At 49.3% G+C, this 20716-nt stretch overlaps 12 non-coding genes across 12 annotated transcripts; all 12 read right to left on the minus strand.

The window, feature by feature from the left end:
• Window positions 1–1029: 1029 nt before the first annotated feature.
• Window positions 1030–1107, minus strand: LOC135227468 (small nucleolar RNA SNORD115). The gene has a single exon (XR_010317633.1). It is a non-coding gene; the product is annotated as a small nucleolar RNA SNORD115 (small nucleolar RNA).
• A 1618-nt stretch (window positions 1108–2725) lies between these two features.
• On the minus strand, window positions 2726–2806 carry LOC135227377 (small nucleolar RNA SNORD115). The gene has a single exon (XR_010317544.1). It is a non-coding gene; the product is annotated as a small nucleolar RNA SNORD115 (small nucleolar RNA).
• A 1618-nt stretch (window positions 2807–4424) lies between these two features.
• LOC135227582 (small nucleolar RNA SNORD115) lies at window positions 4425–4502 on the minus strand. The gene has a single exon (XR_010317746.1). It is a non-coding gene; the product is annotated as a small nucleolar RNA SNORD115 (small nucleolar RNA).
• Window positions 4503–6120: 1618 nt separating this feature from the next.
• LOC135227378 (small nucleolar RNA SNORD115) lies at window positions 6121–6201 on the minus strand. Its single transcript, XR_010317545.1, has one exon. It is a non-coding gene; the product is annotated as a small nucleolar RNA SNORD115 (small nucleolar RNA).
• A 1618-nt stretch (window positions 6202–7819) lies between these two features.
• Window positions 7820–7897, minus strand: LOC135227469 (small nucleolar RNA SNORD115). The gene has a single exon (XR_010317634.1). It is a non-coding gene; the product is annotated as a small nucleolar RNA SNORD115 (small nucleolar RNA).
• Window positions 7898–9515: 1618 nt separating this feature from the next.
• LOC135227379 (small nucleolar RNA SNORD115) lies at window positions 9516–9596 on the minus strand. The gene has a single exon (XR_010317546.1). It is a non-coding gene; the product is annotated as a small nucleolar RNA SNORD115 (small nucleolar RNA).
• Window positions 9597–11213: 1617 nt separating this feature from the next.
• LOC135227470 (small nucleolar RNA SNORD115) lies at window positions 11214–11291 on the minus strand. Its single transcript, XR_010317635.1, has one exon. It is a non-coding gene; the product is annotated as a small nucleolar RNA SNORD115 (small nucleolar RNA).
• Window positions 11292–12909: 1618 nt separating this feature from the next.
• Window positions 12910–12990, minus strand: LOC135227380 (small nucleolar RNA SNORD115). The gene has a single exon (XR_010317547.1). It is a non-coding gene; the product is annotated as a small nucleolar RNA SNORD115 (small nucleolar RNA).
• A 1617-nt stretch (window positions 12991–14607) lies between these two features.
• Window positions 14608–14685, minus strand: LOC135227471 (small nucleolar RNA SNORD115). The gene has a single exon (XR_010317636.1). It is a non-coding gene; the product is annotated as a small nucleolar RNA SNORD115 (small nucleolar RNA).
• Window positions 14686–16303: 1618 nt separating this feature from the next.
• LOC135227381 (small nucleolar RNA SNORD115) lies at window positions 16304–16384 on the minus strand. Its single transcript, XR_010317548.1, has one exon. It is a non-coding gene; the product is annotated as a small nucleolar RNA SNORD115 (small nucleolar RNA).
• A 1618-nt stretch (window positions 16385–18002) lies between these two features.
• Window positions 18003–18080, minus strand: LOC135227473 (small nucleolar RNA SNORD115). Its single transcript, XR_010317637.1, has one exon. It is a non-coding gene; the product is annotated as a small nucleolar RNA SNORD115 (small nucleolar RNA).
• Window positions 18081–19698: 1618 nt separating this feature from the next.
• On the minus strand, window positions 19699–19779 carry LOC135227382 (small nucleolar RNA SNORD115). The gene has a single exon (XR_010317549.1). It is a non-coding gene; the product is annotated as a small nucleolar RNA SNORD115 (small nucleolar RNA).
• Between the last annotated feature and the right edge of the window lie 937 nt (window positions 19780–20716).

A 20716-nucleotide genomic window follows, 5' to 3' on the forward strand; every position in this document is an offset into this window, starting at 1 on the left:
AACTAGGCATTTCCAGAGTTTGATTTCACCCTTGTGCCATGGAGAGACACAGTCCAGGCCACCTCATTCCCAAAGAATGGGAACACAGGGAACACATCTCCTCCTGTTTATCAACCATCAGAGGATTCCTTGGCACAAAGAGAGCAGGAGTCTTATGGAACCTCTACAGGATTCCAACGAACTCTGTAGGAACACTGATCTCTGCACATGTGCAAGGCAGCACTTACGCTTGCTTTCACTGTCTAGAGCTCCAGGGAAACATGACCTCCTGTGGCATCAACCTGAAAGTGCTCCTGACCCTCGTGTCCCCTTCACACCTGGCATCGACCCTGACTTTAGATTTTCTATGCAGTTATCTGTGCAGCTACCTTTACTTGAAAGCTGGAGCCAGCTATCAGACTACTGAGTCGCTCATCCAATTTCAAGATTCACGGGAAAAGCGTCCCGCAAATCCTGCGAGTCCAGTCGCAACTGACACATGCTTTCAATTACAGCAAGTTGACCAGTCTCCTGTAGAGCTTTGGGCCATTCACATCTCATAAATATCTTGGGAAAATACATTGTTCTAGTTGGCCGTTTCTCCCATTTCGGTAGGCCCTATCGGACTTGGACCCAGGCTATCGCAGACGACTCCAGCGCACATGTTTCAGCATTCTCTGATTCCTAAGTATCCACCCACGCACATCACCGCCACTTAGTCAACCAGGCAAGGTCAAGCAAACACCAGGGAACATGCCTCAGCCTTGTCAGCAAACCCTACTGCCTTCTGAGGTGTATCCTCACTTGCCTAAGTGTCAGATGGGGCCAGGGCAAATCACGGGAAATCCCTCACCTTTTGTCCTCGCAACGGTGAACTGCTTGGAGGCAGGTTTTGCTAAAGGACACAAAAGGAGGAAAAGAGCCAAGGAATCAGCCTGACCAAAATCGGCCACCCAGGTCTTTTGGATTACTTGGTGCAGGTGAAAGAAATCAAAATGGGAGTCCGCTCTAAAGAAGATCTGGAAGGCTGGGCCAAAGGACTTTCCCACAGGGCCTCAGCATAACCTCTCTGAGCATGATTTTTAGGTCATCATCTCTCTTCCAGACAGATTATGTCATCATTGACCCCAGCCATATCACTCCCCAGGAAAAATCCCCTGAGACCTGAAGATGCTTACCACAAATGTCTTCCTTCCACCCAGGAAGGACAGTGGATGAGAGCGTTCACACATCATCTTCCAGTTTCCCGGGCAGTTGGCTTGACCCCCATGAAAGCGGCACAAGAGACATCGACCTCACTAACCCTTTGAAAAGGGGAAATCAGTAAGACAGAGATCCCAGAAGAGAAACTCACTTCCCTAAGGCTAGGCTTTCAGCCAGACATTCGCGAACACATGGACAAAATCAAGACAGCCATTTGCAACCCACTGGGGAGTCTGCTGACCCATGACAGAAGGAGAGAATCATGCAATATTCAGAAGAAGGCAGAGAGGTCTCTGGATGTAGCACAAATTTACAGGAGGACCCAGGCAAAAGGAGCCTTTGCCATTGCTTAAGCCTGACTGATGTGTTGAAGGCAGCCAACTATGCGTCCACGGGCACTGTCCAATGTGTGCGGACTCCCGGGAAATGGCACCCAAGAGTCCCCAGCACCGGGGGATCTTCAAATCAGCTGGAGGACATTTGGAAAAGAATAGCTTTCCAAGAATTCTGCCAACACTTGTTAAAATTGCCACAGTCCTTCAACGCTTTCATTTCACCACTGAGCCATGGAGAGACACAATCGAATCTACCTCAGGCCCCAATAATCCCCAGAGAGGGAACACATCTCCTCCCGTATATCAAGCATCAGAGGATCCCGTGGGGCACACGGAAAAGGAGTTCTATGGAATCTCTACAAGATTCCAAAGATCTGTCAAGAAAATGATCTTTCCACATGTGGAAGGCAGCAGTTATGCCTGCATTGCCTGATTAGACTGTCAGCAGATCCTGACCTCCTGTGGTATGAACCTGAAACTAGTCATGACGCTCGCGACCCACGTACCGAATGGTATTGAGCCTGGCATTAGCTTTTTGACTCAGATAGTGGTGCTGCTGCCTTTTCTTGAATGCTACAGCGAGGTGTCAGGCTACTCCAGTCTTCATCCAATACCAAGATGTCTGGGAAAGAGGCCCTGGAGATCCTAAGAGTCCAGTCGCAACTGACACAGGCTTTCAACTAGGGCAAGTCTCTCTGGTTTCTCCAGTAGAGCTGCTACACACTCCCATCCCGTAAAGAGTTGAGAGTTGAAAATATTCTCAAACTTCCGTAGACATACCCGACTGGGAACCGGACTAGCAAAAATTACTCAAGTGGAAATTCTTCTAGGTTCCTGTGCTTCCTAACTATCCACCCGTGCATATCACCGCCACTTGGTCAATCGGTCAGGTCAAGCTCAAAGCAGGGGACACGTCTCAGCTTTTCCACAAAACCCGACTGCCTCTTGGGCTCCATTTTCACTTGTCTAAGTGTCACCAGAGACAAGGGAAAACCGCCGTCATTCACTCACCTTGAGTTCTTTCGGTGGTGAATCTCCTGAAAGCAGGTCTTTCGAAATGACAGAAAAAGACGAAAAGAGCCAAGGAATCAGCATGACCAGAATCGGTCAGGGAGGAGTTTTTGATCACTTGGTGGAGGAAAAAGGGATCCAAACGGGGGTCCCCTCTAAAGCAGATCATTAACGTTAGGGAAAAGGAGTTTCTCTCTGGGCCTCAGCGGGATCCTATTGAGCATGATTTTTATGTCATCATCTCTCTTCGAGACAAGTTGAGGTGTCTTCGTTGACCCGAGACATCTCAATCCCCGGGAGAAATCACCTGAGTCTTCAAGTTCCTCACCACCGATATCGTCCATCCAGCCCGCAATCACGCAGGATGAGAAGGTTCGCACATCCTCTTCCGGTTTCCCGGGGAGTAGCTTGACCCTCATGAAAGCAGGAAAACAGGCTTCGACCTTGCAATCCTTTGAGGAAGGGCAAAGAAGTAAGTCAGACATCAGACGAGAGACATTCATTGCCTAACAGCTATGCTTTTTCCACATATAGCCCAAAAGAGGGACGAAATCAAGACACACACTTCTCGCCCATTAGTGAGACTGCTGACCCTTGACAGAAAGGCAGACGCGTGCCAGATCAAGACAAGGCATAGAGGACTCCGAATGGAGAAAAGTACTCAGGAAGTCCCAGCCAAGAACAGGCTATTCATTTGATCAGCCCCGGCTAATGTCTACGAGGAAGCCGAATCTGTGTCCACAGGCACGGATCCGTGCACGAGCACTTCCAGGAAATGACATCCAAGGGTTCCCAAAACTGGGGATTTTCAAATGAGCTGTGGGACACTCGGAAGAGGGCTTTCACCAAGAATTTGGCCCCAAATTCAACTAGGCATTTCCAGAGTTTGATTTCAACCTTGTGCCATGGAGAGACACAGTCCAGGCCACCTCATTCCCAAAGAATGGGAACACAGGGAACACATCTCCTCCTGTTTATCAACCATCAGAGGATTCCTTGGCACAAAGAGAGCAGGAGTCTTATGGAACCTCTACAGGATTCCAACGAACTCTGTAGGAACACTGATCTCTGCACATGTGCAAGGCAGCACTTACGCCTGCTTTCACTGTCTAGAGCTCCAGGGAAACATGACCTCCTGTGGCATCAACCTGAAAGTGCTCCTGACCCTCGTGTCCCCTTCACACCTGGCATCGACCCTGACTTTAGATTTTCTATGCAGTTATCTGTGCAGCTACCTTTACTTGAAAGCTGGAGCCAACTATCAGACTACTGAGTCGCTCATCCAATTTCAAGATTCACGGGAAAAGCGCCCCGCAAATCCTGCGAGTCCAGCCGCAACTGACACACGCTTTCAATTACAGCAAGTTGACCAGTCTCCTGTAGAGCTCTGGGCCATTCACATCTCATAAATATCTTGGGAAAATACATTGTTCTAGTTGGCCGTTTCTCCCATTTCGGTAGGCCCTATCGGACTTGGACCCAGGCTATCGCAGACGACTCCAGCGCACATGTTTCAGCATTCTCTGATTCCGAAGTATCCACCCACGCACATCACCGCCACTTAGTCAACCAGGCAAGGTCAAGCAAACACCAGGGGACATGCCTCAGCCTTGTCAGCAAACCCTACTGCCTTCTGAGGTGTATCCTCACTTGCCTAAGTGTCAGATGGGGCCAGGGCAAATCACGGGAAATCCCTCACCTTTTGTCCTCGCAACGGTGAACTGCTTGGAGGCAGGTTTTGCTAAAGGACACAAAAAGAGGAAAAGAGCCAAGGAATCAGCCTGACCAAAATCGGCCACCCAGGTCTTTTGGATTACTTGGTGCAGGTGAAAGAAATCAAAATGGGAGTCCGATCTAAAGAAGATCTGGAAGGCTGGGCCAAAGGACTTTCCCACAGGGCCTCAGAATAACCTCTCTGAGCATGATTTTTAGGTCATCATCTCTCTTCCAGACAGATTATGTCATCATTGACCCCAGCCATATCACTCCCCAGGAAAAATCCCCTGAGACCTGAAGATGCTTACCACAAATGTCTTCCTTCCACCCAGGAAGGACAGTGGATGAGAGCGTTCACACATCATCTTCCAGTTTCCCGGGCAGTTGGCTTGACCCCCATGAAAGCGGCACAAGAGACATCGACCTCACTAACCCTTTGAAAAGGGGAAATCAGTAAGACAGAGATCCCAGAAGAGAAACTCACTTCCCTAGGGCTAGGCTTTCAGCCAGACATTCGCGAACACATGGACAAAATCAAGACAGCCATTTGCAACCCACTGGGGAGTCTGCTGACCCATGACAGAAGGAGAGAATCATGCAATATTCAGAAGAAGGCAGAGAGGTCTCTGGATGTAGCAGAAATTTACAGGAGGAACCAGGCAAAAGGAGCCTTTGCCATTGCTTAAGCCTGACTGATGTGTTGAAGGCAGCCAACTATGCGTCCACGGGCACTGTCCAATGTGTGCGGACTCCCGGGAAATGGCACCCAAGAGTCCCCAGCACCGGGGGATCTTCAAATCAGCTGGAGGACATTTGGAAAAGAATAGCTTTCCAAGAATTCTGCCAACACTTGTTAAAATTGCCACAGTCCTTCAACGCTTTCATTTCACCACTGAGCCATGGAGAGACACAATCGAATCTACCTCAGGCCCCAATAATCCCCAGAGAGGGAACACATCTCCTCCCGTATATCAAGCATCAGAGGATCCCGTGGGGCACACGGAAAAGGAGTTCTATGGAATCTCTACAAGATTCCAAAGATCTGTCAAGAAAATGATCTTTCCACATGTGGAAGGCAGCAGTTATGCCTGCATTGCCTGATTAGACTGTCAGCAGATCCTGACCTCCTGTGGTATGAACCTGAAACTAGTCATGACGCTCGCGACCCACGTACCGAATGGTATTGAGCCTGGCATTAGCTTTTTGACTCAGATAGTGGTGCTGCTGCCTTTTCTTGAATGCTACAGCGAGGTGTCAGGCTACTCCAGTCTTCATCCAATACCAAGATGTCTGGGAAAGAGGCCCTGGAGATCCTAAGAGTCCAGTCGCAACTGACACAGGCTTTCAACTAGGGCAAGTCTCTCTGGTTTCTCCAGTAGAGCTGCTACACACTCCCATCCCGTAAAGAGTTGAGAGTTGAAAATATTCTCAAACTTCCATAGACATACCCGACTGGGAACCGGACTAGCAAAAATTACTCAAGTGGAAATTCTTCTAGGTTCCTGTGCTTCCTAACTATCCACCCGTGCATATCACCGCCACTTGGTCAATCGGTCAGGTCAAGCTCAAAGCAGGGGACACGTCTCAGCTTTTCCACAAAACCCGACTGCCTCTTGGGCTCCATTTTCACTTGTCTAAGTGTCACCAGAGACAAGGGAAAACCGCCGTCATTCACTCACCTTGAGTTCTTTCGGTGGTGAATCTCCTGAAAGCAGGTCTTTCGAAATGACAGAAAAAGACGAAAAGAGCCAAGGAATCAGCATGACCAAAATCGGTCAGGGAGGAGTTTTTGATCACTTGGTGGAGGAAAAAGGGATCCAAACGGGGGTCCCCTCTAAAGCAGATCATTAACGTTAGGGAAAAGGAGTTTCTCTCTGGGCCTCAGCGGGATCCTATTGAGCATGATTTTTATGTCATCATCTCTCTTCGAGACAAGTTGAGGTGTCTTCGTTGACCCGAGACATCTCAATCCCCGGGAGAAATCACCTGAGTCTTCAAGTTCCTCACCACCGATATCGTCCATCCAGCCCGCAATCACGCAGGATGAGAAGGTTCGCACGTCCTCTTCCGGTTTCCCGGGGAGTAGCTTGACCCTCATGAAAGCAGGAAAACAGGCTTCGACCTTGCAATCCTTTGAGGAAGGGCAAAGAAGTAAGTCAGACATCAGACGAGAGACATTCATTGCCTAACAGCTATGCTTTTTCCACATATAGCCCAAAAGAGGGACGAAATCAAGACACACACTTCTCGCCCATTAGTGAGACTGCTGACCCTTGACAGAAAGGCAGACGCGTGCCAGATCAAGACAAGGCATAGAGGACTCCGAATGGAGAAAAGTACTCAGGAAGTCCCAGCCAAGAACAGGCTATTCATTTGATCAGCCCCGGCTAATGTCTACGAGGAAGCCGAATCTGTGTCCACAGGCACGGATCCGTGCACGAGCACTTCCAGGAAATGACATCCAAGGGTTCCCAAAACTGGGGATCTTCAAATGAGCTATGGGACACTCGGAAGAGGGCTTTCACCAAGAATTTGGCCCCAAATTCAACTAGGCATTTCCAGAGTTTGATTTCACCCTTGTGCCATGGAGAGACACAGTCCAGGCCACCTCATTCCCAAAGAATGGGAACACAGGGAACACATCTCCTCCTGTTTATCAACCATCAGAGGATTCCTTGGCACAAAGAGAGGAGGAGTCTTATGGAACCTCTACAGGATTCCAACGAACTCTGTAGGAACACTGATCTCTGCACATGTGCAAGGCAGCACTTACGCCTGCTTTCACTGTCTAGAGCTCCAGGGAAACATGACCTCCTGTGGCATCAACCTGAAAGTGCTCCTGACCCTCGTGTCCCCTTCACACCTGGCATCGACCCTGACTTTAGATTTTCTATGCAGTTATCTGTGCAGCTACCTTTACTTGAAAGCTGGAGCCAGCTATCAGACTACTGAGTCGCTCATCCAATTTCAAGATTCACGGGAAAAGCGTCCCGCAAATCCTGCGAGTCCAGCCGCAACTGACACACGCTTTCAATTACAGCAAGTTGACCAGTCTCCTGTAGAGCTCTGGGCCATTCACATCTCATAAATATCTTGGGAAAATACATTGTTCTAGTTGGCCGTTTCTCCCATTTCGGTAGGCCCTATCGGACTTGGACCCAGGCTATCGCAGACGACTCCAGCGCACATGTTTCAGCATTCTCTGATTCCTAAGTATCCACCCACGCACATCACCGCCACTTAGTCAACCAGGCAAGGTCAAGCAAACACCAGGGGACATGCCTCAGCCTTGTCAGCAAACCCTACTGCCTTTTGCGGTGTATCCTCACTTGCCTAAGTGTCAGATGGGGCCAGGGCAAATCACGGGAAATCCCTCACCTTTTGTCCTCGCAACGGTGAACTCCTCGGAGGCAGGTTGTGCTAAAGGACACAAAAAGAGGAAAAGAGCCAAGGAATCAGCCTGACCAAAATCGGCCACCCAGGTCTTTTGGATTACTTGGTGCAGGTGAAAGAAATCAAAATGGGAGTCCGCTCTAAAGAAGATCTGGAAGGCTGGGCCAAAGGACTTTCCCACAGGGCCTCAGCATAACCTCTCTGAGCATGATTTTTAGGTCATCATCTCTCTTCCAGACAGATTATGTCATCATTGACCCCAGCCATATCACTCCCCAGGAAAAATCCCCTGAGACCTGAAGATGCTTACCACAAATGTCTTCCTTCCACCCAGGAAGGACAGTGGATGAGAGCGTTCACACATCATCTTCCAGTTTCCCGGGCAGTTGGCTTGACCCCCATGAAAGCGGCACAAGAGACATCGACCTCACTAACCCTTTGAAAAGGGGAAATCAGTAAGACAGAGATCCCAGAAGAGAAACTCACTTCCCTAAGGCTAGGCTTTCAGCCAGACATTCGCGAACACATGGACAAAATCAAGACAGCCATTTGCAACCCACTGGGGAGTCTGCTGACCCATGACAGAAGGAGAGAATCATGCAATATTCAGAAGAAGGCAGAGAGGTCTCTGGATGTAGCAGAAATTTACAGGAGGACCCAGGCAAAAGGAGCCTTTGCCATTGCTTAAGCCTGACTGATGTGTTGAAGGCAGCCAACTATGCGTCCACGGGCACTGTCCAATGTGTGCGGACTCCCGGGAAATGGCACGCAAGAGTCCCCAGCACCGGGGGATCTTCAAATCAGCTGGAGGACATTTGGAAAAGAATAGCTTTCCAAAAATTCTGCCAACACTTGTTAAAATTGCCACAGTCCTTCAACGCTTTCATTTCACCACTGAGCCATGGAGAGACACAATCGAATCTACCTCAGGCCCCAATAATCCCCAGAGAGGGAACACATCTCCTCCCGTATATCAAGCATCAGAGGATCCCGTGGGGCACACGGAAAAGGAGTTCTATGGAATCTCTACAAGATTCCAAAGATCTGTCAAGAAAATGATCTTTCCACATGTGGAAGGCAGCAGTTATGCCTGCATTGCCTGATTAGACTGTCAGCAGATCCTGCCCTCCTGTGGTATGAACCTGAAACTAGTCATGATGCTCGCGACCCACGTACCGAATGGTATTGAGCCTGGCATTAGCTTTTTGACTCAGATAGTGGTGCTGCTGCCTTTTCTTGAATGCTACAGCGAGGTGTCAGGCTACTCCAGTCTTCATCCAATACCAAGATGTCTGGGAAAGAGGCCCTGGAGATCCTAAGAGTCCAGTCGCAACTGACACAGGCTTTCAACTAGGGCAAGTCTCTCTGGTTTCTCCAGTAGAGCTGCTACACACTCCCATCCCGTAAAGAGTTGAGAGTTGAAAATATTCTCAAACTTCCATAGACATACCCGACTGGGAACCGGACTAGCAAAAATTACTCAAGTGGAAATTCTTCTAGGTTCCTGTGCTTCCTAACTATCCACCCGTGCATATCACCGCCACTTGGTCAATCGGTCAGGTCAAGCTCAAAGCAGGGGACACGTCTCAGCTTTTCCACAAAACCCGACTGCCTCTTGGGCTCCATTTTCACTTGTCTAAGTGTCACCAGAGACAAGGGAAAACCGCCGTCATTCACTCACCTTGAGTTCTTTCGGTGGTGAATCTCCTGAAAGCAGGTCTTTCGAAATGACAGAAAAAGACGAAAAGAGCCAAGGAATCAGCATGACCAAAATCGGTCAGGGAGGAGTTTTTGATCACTTGGTGGAGGAAAAAGGGATCCAAACGGGGGTCCCCTCTAAAGCAGATCATTAACGTTAGGGAAAAGGAGTTTCTCTCTGGGCCTCAGCGGGATCCTATTGAGCATGATTTTTATGTCATCATCTCTCTTCGAGACAAGTTGAGGTGTCTTCGTTGACCCGAGACATCTCAATCCCCGGGAGAAATCACCTGAGTCTTCAAGTTCCTCACCACCGATATCGTCCATCCAGCCCGCAATCACGCAGGATGAGAAGGTTCGCACATCCTCTTCCGGTTTCCCGGGGAGTAGCTTGACCCTCATGAAAGCAGGAAAACAGGCTTCGACCTTGCAATCCTTTGAGGAAGGGCAAAGAAGTAAGTCAGACATCAGACGAGAGACATTCATTGCCTAACAGCTATGCTTTTTCCACATATAGCCCAAAAGAGGGACGAAATCAAGACACACACTTCTCGCCCATTAGTGAGACTGCTGACCCTTGACAGAAAGGCAGACGCGTGCCAGATCAAGACAAGGCATAGAGGACTCCGAATGGAGAAAAGTACTCAGGAAGTCCCAGCCAAGAACAGGCTATTCATTTGATCAGCCCCGGCTAATGTCTACGAGGAAGCCGAATCTGTGTCCACAGGCACGGATCCGTGCACGAGCACTTCCAGGAAATGACATCCAAGAGTTCCCAAAACTGGGGATCTTCAAATGAGCTGTGGGACACTCAGAAGAGGGCTTTCACCAAGAATTTGGCCCCAAATTCAACTAGGCATTTCCAGAGTTTGATTTCACCCTTGTGCCATGGAGAGACACAGTCCAGGCCACCTCATTCCCAAAGAATGGGAACACAGGGAACACATCTCCTCCTGTTTATCAACCATCAGAGGATTCCTTGGCACAAAGAGAGGAGGAGTCTTATGGAACCTCTACAGGATTCCAACGAACTCTGTAGGAACACTGATCTCTGCACATGTGCAAGGCAGCACTTACGCCTGCTTTCACTGTCTAGAGCTCCAGGGAAACATGACCTCCTGTGGCATCAACCTGAAAGTGCTCCTGACCCTCGTGTCCCCTTCACACCTGGCATCGACCCTGACTTTAGATTTTCTATGCAGTTATCTGTGCAGCTACCTTTACTTGAAAGCTGGAGCCAGCTATCAGACTACTGAGTCGCTCATCCAATTTCAAGATTCACGGGAAAAGCGCCCCGCAAATCCTGCGAGTCCAGCAGCAACTGACACACGCTTTCAATTACAGCAAGTTGACCAGTCTCCTGTAGAGCTTGGGCCATTCACATCTCATAAATATCTTGGGAAAATACATTGTTCTAGTTGGTCGTTTCTCCCATTTCGGTAGGCCCTATCGGACTTGGACCCAGGCTATCGCAGACGACTCCAGCGCACATGTTTCAGCATTCTCTGATTCCGAAGTATCCACCCACGCACATCACCGCCACTTAGTCAACCAGGCAAGGTCAAGCAAACACCAGGGGACATGCCTCAGCCTTGTCAGCAAACCCTACTGCCTTTTGCGGTGTATCCTCACTTGCCTAAGTGTCAGATGGGGCCAGGGCAAATCACGGGAAATCCCTCACCTTTTGTCCTCGCAACGGTGAACTCCTCGGAGGCAGGTTGTGCTAAAGGACACAAAAAGAGGAAAAGAGCCAAGGAATCAGCCTGACCAAAATCGGCCACCCAGGTCTTTTGGATTACTTGGTGCAGGTGAAAGAAATCAAAATGGGAGTCCGCTCTAAAGAAGATCTGGAAGGCTGGGCCAAAGGACTTTCCCACAGGGCCTCAGCATAACCTCTCTGAGCATGATTTTTAGGTCATCATCTCTCTTCCAGACAGATTATGTCATCATTGACCCCAGCCATATCACTCCCCAGGAAAAATCCCCTGAGACCTGAAGATGCTTACCACAAATGTCTTCCTTCCACCCAGGAAGGACAGTGGATGAGAGCGTTCACACATCATCTTCCAGTTTCCCGGGCAGTTGCCTTGACCCCCATGAAAGCGGCACAAGAGACATCGACCTCACTAACCCTTTGAAAAGGGGAAATCAGTAAGACAGAGATCCCAGAAGAGAAACTCACTTCCCTAAGGCTAGGCTTTCAGCCAGACATTCGCGAACACATGGACAAAATCAAGACAGCCATTTGCAACCCACTGGGGAGTCTGCTGACCCATGACAGAAGGAGAGAATCATGCAATATTCAGAAGAAGGCAGAGAGGTCTCTGGATGTAGCAGAAATTTACAGGAGGACCCAGGCAAAAGGAGCCTTTGCCATTGCTTAAGCCTGACTGATGTGTTGAAGGCAGCCAACTATGCGTCCACGGGCACTGTCCAATGTGTGCGGACTCCCGGGAAATGGCACCCAAGAGTCCCCAGCACCGGGGGATCTTCAAATCAGCTGGAGGACATTTGGAAAAGAATAGCTTTCCAAGAATTCTGCCAACACTTGTTAAAATTGCCACAGTCCTTCAACGCTTTCATTTCACCACTGAGCCATGGAGAGACACAATCGAATCTACCTCAGGCCCCAATAATCCCCAGAGAGGGAACACATCTCCTCCCGTATATCAAGCATCAGAGGATCCCGTGGGGCACACGGAAAAGGAGTTCTATGGAATCTCTACAAGATTCCAAAGATCTGTCAAGAAAATGATCTTTCCACATGTGGAAGGCAGCAGTTATGCCTGCATTGCCTGATTAGACTGTCAGCAGATCCTGACCTCCTGTGGTATGAACCTGAAACTAGTCATGACGCTCGCGACCCACGTACCGAATGGTATTGAGCCTGGCATTAGCTTTTTGACTCAGATAGTGGTGCTGCTGCCTTTTCTTGAATGCTACAGCGAGGTGTCAGGCTACTCCAGTCTTCATCCAATACCAAGATGTCTGGGAAAGAGGCCCTGGAGATCCTAAGAGTCCAGTCGCAACTGACACAGGCTTTCAACTAGGGCAAGTCTCTCTGGTTTCTCCAGTAGAGCTGCTACACACTCCCATCCCGTAAAGAGTTGAGAGTTGAAAATATTCTCAAACTTCCGTAGACATACCCGACTGGGAACCGGACTAGCAAAAATTACTCAAGTGGAAATTCTTCTAGGTTCCTGTGCTTCCTAACTATCCACCCGTGCATATCACCGCCACTTGGTCAATCGGTCAGGTCAAGCTCAAAGCAGGGGACACGTCTCAGCTTTTCCACAAAACCCGACTGCCTCTTGGGCTCCATTTTCACTTGTCTAAGTGTCACCAGAGACAAGGGAAAACCGCCGTCATTCACTCACCTTGAGTTCTTTCGGTGGTGAATCTCCTGAAAGCAGGTCTTTCGGAATGACAGAAAAAGACGAAAAGAGCCAAGGAATCAGCATGACCAGAATCGGTCAGGGAGGAGTTTTTGATCACTTGGTGGAGGAAACAGGGATCCAAACGGGGGTCCCCTCTAAAGCAGATCATTAACGTTAGGGAAAAGGAGTTTCTCTCTGGGCCTCAGCGGGATCCTATTGAGCATGATTTTTATGTCATCATCTCTCTTCGAGACAAGTTGAGGTGTCTTCGTTGACCCGAGACATCTCAATCCCCGGGAGAAATCACCTGAGTCTTCAAGTTCCTCACCACCGATATCGTCCATCCAGCCCGCAATCACGCAGGATGAGAAGGTTCGCACGTCCTCTTCCGGTTTCCCGGGGAGTAGCTTGACCCTCATGAAAGCAGGAAAACAGGCTTCGACCTTGCAATCCTTTGAGGAAGGGCAAAGAAGTAAGTCAGACATCAGACGAGAGACATTCATTGCCTAACAGCTATGCTTTTTCCACATATAGCCCAAAAGAGGGACGAAATCAAGACACACACTTCTCGCCCATTAGTGAGACTGCTGACCCTTGACAGAAAGGCAGACGCGTGCCAGATCAAGACAAGGCATAGAGGACTCCGAATGGAGAAAAGTACTCAGGAAGTCCCAGCCAAGAACAGGCTATTCATTTGATCAGCCCCGGCTAATGTCTACGAGGAAGCCGAATCTGTGTCCACAGGCACGGATCCGTGCACGAGCACTTCCAGGAAATGACATCCAAGGGTTCCCAAAACTGGGGATCTTCAAATGAGCTGTGGGACACTCAGAAGAGGGCTTTCACCAAGAATTTGGCCCCAAATTCAACTAGGCATTTCCAGAGTTTGATTTCACCCTTGTGCCATGGAGAGACACAGTCCAGGCCACCTCATTCCCAAAGAATGGGAACACAGGGAACACATCTCCTCCTGTTTATCAACCATCAGAGGATTCCTTGGCACAAAGAGAGGAGGAGTCTTATGGAACCTCTACAGGATTCCAACGAACTCTGTAGGAACACTGATCTCTGCACATGTGCAAGGCAGCACTTACGCCTGCTTTCACTGTCTAGAGCTCCAGGGAAACATGACCTCCTGTGGCATCAACCTGAAAGTGCTCCTGACCCTCGTGTCCCCTTCACACCTGGCATCGACCCTGACTTTAGATTTTCTATGCAGTTATCTGTGCAGCTACCTTTACTTGAAAGCTGGAGCCAGCTATCAGACTACTGAGTCGCTCATCCAATTTCAAGATTCACGGGAAAAGCGCCCCGCAAATCCTGCGAGTCCAGCAGCAACTGACACACGCTTTCAATTACAGCAAGTTGACCAGTCTCCTGTAGAGCTTGGGCCATTCACATCTCATAAATATCTTGGGAAAATACATTGTTCTAGTTGGTCGTTTCTCCCATTTCGGTAGGCCCTATCGGACTTGGACCCAGGCTATCGCAGACGACTCCAGCGCACATGTTTCAGCATTCTCTGATTCCGAAGTATCCACCCACGCACATCACCGCCACTTAGTCAACCAGGCAAGGTCAAGCAAACACCAGGGGACATGCCTCAGCCTTGTCAGCAAACCCTACTGCCTTTTGCGGTGTATCCTCACTTGCCTAAGTGTCAGATGGGGCCAGGGCAAATCACGGGAAATCCCTCACCTTTTGTCCTCGCAACGGTGAACTCCTCGGAGGCAGGTTGTGCTAAAGGACACAAAAAGAGGAAAAGAGCCAAGGAATCAGCCTGACCAAAATCGGCCACCCAGGTCTTTTGGATTACTTGGTGCAGGTGAAAGAAATCAAAATGGGAGTCCGCTCTAAAGAAGATCTGGAAGGCTGGGCCAAAGGACTTTCCCACAGGGCCTCAGCATAACCTCTCTGAGCATGATTTTTAGGTCATCATCTCTCTTCCAGACAGATTATGTCATCATTGACCCCAGCCATATCACTCCCCAGGAAAAATCCCCTGAGACCTGAAGATGCTTACCACAAATGTCTTCCTTCCACCCAGGAAGGACAGTGGATGAGAGCGTTCACACATCATCTTCCAGTTTCCCGGGCAGTTGGCTTGACCCCCATGAAAGCGGCACAAGAGACATCGACCTCACTAACCCTTTGAAAAGGGGAAATCAGTAAGACAGAGATCCCAGAAGAGAAACTCACTTCCCTAAGGCTAGGCTTTCAGCCAGACATTCGCGAACACATGGACAAAATCAAGACAGCCATTTGCAACCCACTGGGGAGTCTGCTGACCCATGACAGAAGGAGAGAATCATGCAATATTCAGAAGAAGGCAGAGAGGTCTCTGGATGTAGCAGAAATTTACAGGAGGACCCAGGCAAAAGGAGCCTTTGCCATTGCTTAAGCCTGACTGATGTGTTGAAGGCAGCCAACTATGCGTCCACGGGCACTGTCCAATGTGTGCGGACTCCCGGGAAATGGCACCCAAGAGTCCCCAGCACCGGGGGATCTTCAAATCAGCTGGAGGACATTTGGAAAAGAATAGCTTTCCAAGAATTCTGCCAACACTTGTTAAAATTGCCACAGTCCTTCAACGCTTTCATTTCACCACTGAGCCATGGAGAGACACAATCGAATCTACCTCAGGCCCCAATAATCCCCAGAGAGGGAACACATCTCCTCCCGTATATCAAGCATCAGAGGATCCCGTGGGGCACACGGAAAAGGAGTTCTATGGAATCTCTACAAGATTCCAAAGATCTGTCAAGAAAATGATCTTTCCACATGTGGAAGGCAGCAGTTATGCCTGCATTGCCTGATTAGACTGTCAGCAGATCCTGACCTCCTGTGGTATGAACCTGAAACTAGTCATGACGCTCGCGACCCACGTACCGAATGGTATTGAGCCTGGCATTAGCTTTTTGACTCAGATAGTGGTGCTGCTGCCTTTTCTTGAATGCTACAGCGAGGTGTCAGGCTACTCCAGTCTTCATCCAATACCAAGATGTCTGGGAAAGAGGCCCTGGAGATCCTAAGAGTCCAGTCGCAACTGACACAGGCTTTCAACTAGGGCAAGTCTCTCTGGTTTCTCCAGTAGAGCTGCTACACACTCCCATCCCGTAAAGAGTTGAGAGTTGAAAATATTCTCAAACTTCCGTAGACATACCCGACTGGGAACCGGACTAGCAAAAATTACTCAAGTGGAAATTCTTCTAGGTTCCTGTGCTTCCTAACTATCCACCCGTGCATATCACCGCCACTTGGTCAATCGGTCAGGTCAAGCTCAAAGCAGGGGACACGTCTCAGCTTTTCCACAAAACCCGACTGCCTCTTGGGCTCCATTTTCACTTGTCTAAGTGTCACCAGAGACAAGGGAAAACCGCCGTCATTCACTCACCTTGAGTTCTTTCGGTGGTGAATCTCCTGAAAGCAGGTCTTTCGGAATGACAGAAAAAGACGAAAAGAGCCAAGGAATCAGCATGACCAGAATCGGTCAGGGAGGAGTTTTTGATCACTTGGTGGAGGAAACAGGGATCCAAACGGGGGTCCCCTCTAAAGCAGATCATTAACGTTAGGGAAAAGGAGTTTCTCTCTGGGCCTCAGCGGGATCCTATTGAGCATGATTTTTATGTCATCATCTCTCTTCGAGACAAGTTGAGGTGTCTTCGTTGACCCGAGACATCTCAATCCCCGGGAGAAATCACCTGAGTCTTCAAGTTCCTCACCACCGATATCGTCCATCCAGCCCGCAATCACGCAGGATGAGAAGGTTCGCACATCCTCTTCCGGTTTCCCGGGGAGTAGCTTGACCCTCATGAAAGCAGGAAAACAGGCTTCGACCTTGCAATCCTTTGAGGAAGGGCAAAGAAGTAAGTCAGACATCAGACGAGAGACATTCATTGCCTAACAGCTATGCTTTTTCCACATATAGCCCAAAAGAGGGACGAAATCAAGACACACACTTCTCGCCCATTAGTGAGACTGCTGACCCTTGACAGAAAGGCAGACGCGTGCCAGATCAAGACAAGGCATAGAGGACTCCGAATGGAGAAAAGTACTCAGGAAGTCCCAGCCAAGAACAGGCTATTCATTTGATCAGCCCCGGCTTATGTCTACGAGGAAGCCGAATCTGTGTCCACAGGCACGGATCCGTGCACGAGCACTTCCAGGAAATGACATCCAAGGGTTCCCAAAACTGGGGATCTTCAAATGAGCTGTGGGACACTCGGAAGAGGGCTTTCACCAAGAATTTGGCCCCAAATTCAACTAGGCATTTCCAGAGTTTGATTTCACCCTTGTGCCATGGAGAGACACAGTCCAGGCCACCTCATTCCCAAAGAATGGGAACACAGGGAACACATCTCCTCCTGTTTATCAACCATCAGAGGATTCCTTGGCACAAAGAGAGCAGGAGTCTTATGGAACCTCTACAGGATTCCAACGAACTCTGTAGGAACACTGATCTCTGCACATGTGCAAGGCAGCACTTACACCTGCTTTCACTGTCTAGAGCTCCAGGGAAACATGACCTCCTGTGGCATCAACCTGAAAGTGCTCCTGACCCTCGTGTCCCCTTCACACCTGGCATCGACCCTGACTTTAGATTTTCTATGCAGTTATCTGTGCAGCTACCTTTACTTGAAAGCTGGAGCCAGCTATCAGACTACTGAGTCGCTCATCCAATTTCAAGATTCACGGGAAAAGCGTCCCGCAAATCCTGCGAGTCCAGCCGCAACTGACACACGCTTTCAATTACAGCAAGTTGACCAGTCTCCTGTAGAGCTCTGGGCCATTCACATCTCATAAATATCTTGGGAAAATACATTGTTCTAGTTGGCCGTTTCTCCCATTTCGGTAGGCCCTATCGGACTTGGACCCAGGCTATCGCAGACGACTCCAGCGCACATGTTTCAGCATTCTCTGATTCCGAAGTATCCACCCACGCACATCACCGCCACTTAGTCAACCAGGCAAGGTCAAGCAAACACCAGGGGACATGCCTCAGCCTTGTCAGCAAACCCTACTGCCTTTTGCGGTGTATCCTCACTTGCCTAAGTGTCAGATGGGGCCAGGGCAAATCACGGGAAATCCCTCACCTTTTGTCCTCGCAACGGTGAACTCCTCGGAGGCAGGTTGTGCTAAAGGACACAAAAAGAGGAAAAGAGCCAAGGAATCAGCCTGACCAAAATCGGCCACCCAGGTCTTTTGGATTACTTGGTGCAGGTGAAAGAAATCAAAATGGGAGTCCGCTCTAAAGAAGATCTGGAAGGCTGGGCCAAAGGACTTTCCCACAGGGCCTCAGCATAACCTCTCTGAGCATGATTTTTAGGTCATCATCTCTCTTCCAGACAGATTATGTCATCATTGACCCCAGCCATATCACTCCCCAGGAAAAATCCCCTGAGACCTGAAGATGCTTACCACAAATGTCTTCCTTCCACCCAGGAAGGACAGTGGATGAGAGCGTTCACACATCATCTTCCAGTTTCCCGGGCAGTTGGCTTGACCCCCATGAAAGCGGCACAAGAGACATCGACCTCACTAACCCTTTGAAAAGGGGAAATCAGTAAGACAGAGATCCCAGAAGAGAAACTCACTTCCCTAAGGCTAGGCTTTCAGCCAGACATTCGCGAACACATGGACAAAATCAAGACAGCCATTTGCAACCCACTGGGGAGTCTGCTGACCCATGACAGAAGGAGAGAATCATGCAATATTCAGAAGAAGGCAGAGAGGTCTCTGGATGTAGCAGAAATTTACAGGAGGACCCAGGCAAAAGGAGCCTTTGCCATTGCTTAAGCCTGACTGATGTGTTGAAGGCAGCCAACTATGCGTCCACGGGCACTGTCCAATGTGTGCGGACTCCCGGGAAATGGCACCCAAGAGTCCCCAGCACCGGGGGATCTTCAAATCAGCTGGAGGACATTTGGAAAAGAATAGCTTTCCAAGAATTCTGCCAACACTTGTTAAAATTGCCACAGTCCTTCAACGCTTTCATTTCACCACTGAGCCATGGAGAGACACAATCGAATCTACCTCAGGCCCCAATAATCCCCAGAGAGGGAACACATCTCCTCCCGTATATCAAGCATCAGAGGATCCCGTGGGGCACACGGAAAAGGAGTTCTATGGAATCTCTACAAGATTCCAAAGATCTGTCAAGAAAATGATCTTTCCACATGTGGAAGGCAGCAGTTATGCCTGCATTGCCTGATTAGACTGTCAGCAGATCCTGACCTCCTGTGGTATGAACCTGAAACTAGTCATGACGCTCGCGACCCACGTACCGAATGGTATTGAGCCTGGCATTAGCTTTTTGACTCAGATAGTGGTGCTGCTGCCTTTTCTTGAATGCTACAGCGAGGTGTCAGGCTACTCCAGTCTTCATCCAATACCAAGATGTCTGGGAAAGAGGCCCTGGAGATCCTAAGAGTCCAGTCGCAACTGACACAGGCTTTCAACTAGGGCAAGTCTCTCTGGTTTCTCCAGTAGAGCTGCTACACACTCCCATCCCGTAAAGAGTTGAGAGTTGAAAATATTCTCAAACTTCCGTAGGCATACCCGACTGGGAACCGGACTAGCAAAAATTACTCAAGTGGAAATTCTTCTAGGTTCCTGTGCTTCCTAACTATCCACCCGTGCATATCACCGCCACTTGGTCAATCGGTCAGGTCAAGCTCAAAGCAGGGGACACGTCTCAGCTTTTCCACAAAACCCGACTGCCTCTTGGGCTCCATTTTCACTTGTCTAAGTGTCACCAGAGACAAGGGAAAACCGCCGTCATTCACTCACCTTGAGTTCTTTCGGTGGTGAATCTCCTGAAAGCAGGTCTTTCGAAATGACAGAAAAAGACGAAAAGAGCCAAGGAATCAGCATGACCAAAATCGGTCAGGGAGGAGTTTTTGATCACTTGGTGGAGGAAAAAGGGATCCAAACGGGGGTCCCCTCTAAAGCAGATCATTAACGTTAGGGAAAAGGAGTTTCTCTCTGGGCCTCAGCGGGATCCTATTGAGCATGATTTTTATGTCATCATCTCTCTTCGAGACAAGTTGAGGTGTCTTCGTTGACCCGAGACATCTCAATCCCCGGGAGAAATCACCTGAGTCTTCAAGTTCCTCACCACCGATATCGTCCATCCAGCCCGCAATCACGCAGGATGAGAAGGTTCGCACATCCTCTTCCGGTTTCCCGGGGAGTAGCTTGACCCTCATGAAAGCAGGAAAACAGGCTTCGACCTTGCAATCCTTTGAGGAAGGGCAAAGAAGTAAGTCAGACATCAGACGAGAGACATTCATTGCCTAACAGCTATGCTTTTTCCACATATAGCCCAAAAGAGGGACGAAATCAAGACACACACTTCTCGCCCATTAGTGAGACTGCTGACCCTTGACAGAAAGGCAGACGCGTGCCAGATCAAGACAAGGCATAGAGGACTCCGAATGGAGAAAAGTACTCAGGAAGTCCCAGCCAAGAACAGGCTATTCATTTGATCAGCCCCGGCTAATGTCTACGAGGAAGCCGAATCTGTGTCCACAGGCACGGATCCGTGCACGAGCACTTCCAGGAAATGACATCCAAGGGTTCCCAAAACTGGGGATCTTCAAATGAGCTGTGGGACACTCGGAAGAGGGCTTTCACCAAGAATTTGGCCCCAAATTCAACTAGGCATTTCCAGAGTTTGATTTCACCCTTGTGCCATGGAGAGACACAGTCCAGGCCACCTCATTCCCAAAGAATGGGAACACAGGGAACACATCTCCTCCTGTTTATCAACCATCAGAGGATTCCTTGGCACAAAGAGAGCAGGAGTCTTATGGAACCTCTACAGGATTCCAACGAACTCTGTAGGAACACTGATCTCTGCACATGTGCAAGGCAGCACTTACGCCTGCTTTCACTGTCTAGAGCTCCAGGGAAACATGACCTCCTGTGGCATCAACCTGAAAGTGCTCCTGACCCTCGTGTCCCCTTCACACCTGGCATCGACCCTGACTTTAGATTTTCTAT

This window comes from Loxodonta africana, chromosome 13 (genome assembly GCF_030014295.1).
Source record: "Loxodonta africana isolate mLoxAfr1 chromosome 13, mLoxAfr1.hap2, whole genome shotgun sequence".
Classification (NCBI taxonomy): domain Eukaryota; kingdom Metazoa; phylum Chordata; class Mammalia; order Proboscidea; family Elephantidae; genus Loxodonta; species Loxodonta africana.